The sequence below is a fragment of the Oncorhynchus clarkii genome, unplaced genomic scaffold (genome assembly GCF_045791955.1).
Source record: "Oncorhynchus clarkii lewisi isolate Uvic-CL-2024 unplaced genomic scaffold, UVic_Ocla_1.0 unplaced_contig_1723_pilon_pilon, whole genome shotgun sequence".
In the NCBI taxonomy this organism is placed as follows: domain Eukaryota; kingdom Metazoa; phylum Chordata; class Actinopteri; order Salmoniformes; family Salmonidae; genus Oncorhynchus; species Oncorhynchus clarkii.
The window spans coordinates 151,822-155,000 of record NW_027260956.1 but is presented as its reverse complement, the minus strand read 5'-3'; the positions used below and the strand labels follow the sequence as shown (position 1 = coordinate 155,000).

General features: G+C 42.8%; 2 non-coding genes across 2 annotated transcripts; both read left to right on the top strand.

The window, feature by feature from the left end:
* Nucleotides 1-702: 702 nt before the first annotated feature.
* trnam-cau (transfer RNA methionine (anticodon CAU)) lies at nt 703-774 on the top strand. The gene has a single exon. It is a non-coding gene; the product is annotated as a tRNA-Met (tRNA).
* Nucleotides 775-2,826: 2,052 nt separating this feature from the next.
* trnar-ccu (transfer RNA arginine (anticodon CCU)) lies at nt 2,827-2,899 on the top strand. Its single transcript has one exon. It is a non-coding gene; the product is annotated as a tRNA-Arg (tRNA).
* The last annotated feature ends 280 nt before the right edge of the window (nt 2,900-3,179 follow it).

The window sequence follows — 3,179 nt, the reverse complement described above, 5'->3', positions numbered from 1 at the left end:
TTAGAAAGCTAAATTTCATTTGCATGTCTCAGTGCTATCCAGTACACATTGTTTTTACTGCTTGTATCAGTTTGTACTATTTGCAAAAGGTAGACAGTGCCCCAGTGGCCTAATGGATAAGGCACTGGCCTCCTAAGCCAGGGATTGTGGGTTCAAGCAGAGTGGCGCAGTGGAAGCGTGCTGGGCCCATAACCCAGAGGTCGACAGATCGAAACCATCCTCTGCTAAACAGTTTATTTTAAGTGCGAACAACATTTTTAAAAAATATGTCGTTTCATGGGCATAATGTCTCAGTGCCATTATAATTTTTTTTTACCTCTTCCAACAGTTCGTATAGATCATACTGTTTACACAGTATCCCAGTGGCCTAAGATACTGGACTCCTAAGCCATGGATTGTGAGTTCTAGTCTTTTCTGAAGTGGCTGAGAGCAGAGTGGCACAGCGGAAGCGTGCTGGGCCCATAACCTGGAGGTAGATGGATCGAAACCATCCTCTGCTAGATAGTTTATTTTAAGTGCGAACAACATTTTAAAAAAATGTGTCGTTTCATGGGCATAATGTCTCAGTGCCATTATAATTTGTTTTTTACCTCTTCCAACAGTTCGTATAGGTCATACTGTTTACACAGTATCCCAGTGGCCTAAGATACTGGACTCCTAAGCCATGGATTGTGAGTTCTAGTCTTTTCTGAAGTGGCTTAGAGCAGAGTGGCGCAGTGGAAGCGTGCTGGGCCCATAACCCAGAGGTCGATGGATCGAAACCATCCTCTGCTAAACAGTTTATTTTAAGTGCGAACAACATTTTTTAAAATGTGTCGTTTCATGGGCATGTCCCAGTGCCATTATATATATTTTTTTACCTCTTCCAACAGTTCGTATAGGTCATACTGTTTACACAGTATCCCAGTGGCCTAAGACACTGGACTCCTAAGCAATGGATTGTGAGTTCTAGTCTTTTCTGAAGGTGATGAGAGCAGAGTGGCGCAGCAGAAGCGTGCTGGGCACATAACCCAGAGGTCGATGGATCGAAACCATCCTCTGCTAAACAGTTTATTTTAAGTGCGAACAACATTTTTTTTAAATGTGTCGTTTCATGGGCATGTCTCAGTGCCATTATATATATTTTTTTACCTCTTCCAAAAGTTCGTATAGGTCATACTGTTTACACAGTATCCCAGTGGCCTAAGATACTGGACTCCTAAGCCAAAGATTTTGAGTTCTAGTCATTTCTGAAGTGGCTGAGAGCAGAGTGGCGCAGCGGAAGCGTGCAGGGCCCATAACCCAGAGGTCGATGGATCGAAACCATCCTCTGCTAAACAGATTATTTTCAAAAATGAAACGCAAACAGAAATTAGAAAGCTAAATTTCATTTGCGTGTCTCAGTGCTATCCAGTACACATTGATTTTACTGCTTGTATCAGTTCGTACTATTTGCAAAAGGTAGACAGTGCCCCAGTGGCCTAATGGATTAGGCATTGGCCTCCTAAGCAAGGGATTGTGGGTTCAAGTCCCGTCTGGGGTGGATGGAAGCAGAGTAGAGCAGGGGAAGCGTGCTGGGCCCATAACCCAGAGGTCGATGGATCGAAACCATCCTCTGCTAAACAGTTTATTTTAAGTGCGAACAACATTTTAAAAAAATGTGTCGTTTCATGGGCATAATGTCTCAGTGCCATTATAATTTTTTTTTACCTCTTCCAACAGTTCGTATAGGTCATACTGTTTACACAGTATCCCAGTGGCCTAAGATACTGGACTCCTAAGCCATGGATTGTGAGTTCTAGTCTTTTCTGAAGTGGCTGAGAGCAGAGTGGCGCAGCGGAAGCGTGCTGGGCCCATAACCCAGAGGTCGATGGATCGAAACCATCCTCTGCTAAACAGTTTATTTTAAGTGCGAACAACATTTTTAAAAAATGTGTCGTTTCATGGGCATAATGTCTCAGTGCCATTATATATTTTTTTTTACCTCTTCCAACAGTTCGTATAGGTCATACTGTTTACACAGTATCCCAGTGGCCTAAGATACTGGACTCCTAAGCCATGGATTGTGAGTTCTAGTCTTTTCTGAAGTGGCTGAGAGCAGAGTGGTGCAGCGGAAGCGTGCTAGGCCCATAACCCAGAGGTCGATGGATCGAAACCATCCTCTGCTAAACAGTTTATTTTAAGTGCGAACAACATTTTTTTTAAATGTGTCGTTTCATGGGCATGTCTCAGTGCCATTATATATATTTTTTTACCTCTTCCAAAAGTTAGTATAGGTCATACTGTTTACACAGTATCCCAGTGGCCTAAGACACTGGACTCCTAAGCAATGGATTGTGAGTTCTAGTCTTTTCTGAAGGTGATGAGAGCAGAGTGGCAAAGCTGAAGCGTGCTGGGCCCATAACCCAGAGGTCGATGGATCGAAGCTCATCCTCTGCTAAACAGTTTATTTTAAGTGCGAACAACATTTTAAAAAAATGTGTCGTTTCATGGGCATAATGTCTCAGTGCCATTATAATTTTTTTTTACCTCTTCCAACAGTTCGTATAGGTCATACTGTTTACACAGTATCCCAGTGGCCTAAGACACTGGACTCCTAAGCCAAAGATTTTGAGTTCTAGTCTTTTCTGAAGAGGCTGAGAGCAGAGTGGCACAGCGGAAGCGTGCTGGACCCATAACACAGAGGTCGATGGATCGAAACCATCCTCTGCTAAACAGTATATTTTCAAAAATGAAACGCAAACAGAAATTAGAAAGTTAAATTTCATTTGCGTGTCTCAGTGCTATCCAGTACACATTGTTTTTACTGCTTGTATCAGTTCGTACTATTTGCAAAAGGTAGACAGTGCCCCAGTGGCCTAATGGATAAGGCATTGGCCTCCTAAGCCAGGGATTGTGGGTTAAAGTCCCGTCTGGGGTGGATGGAAGCAGAGTAGAGCAGCGGAAACGTGCTGGGCCCATAACCCAGAGGTCGATGGATCGAAACCATCCTTTGCTAAACAGTTTATTTTAAGTGCGAACAACATTTTTAAAAAATGTGTCGTTTCATGGGCATAATGTCTCAGTGCCATTATAATTTTTTTTTACCTCTTCCAACAGTTCGTATAGGTCATACTGTTTACACAGTATCCCAGTGGCCTAAGATACTGGACTCCTCAGCCAAAGATTTTGAGTTCTAGTCTTTTCTGAAGTGGCTGAGA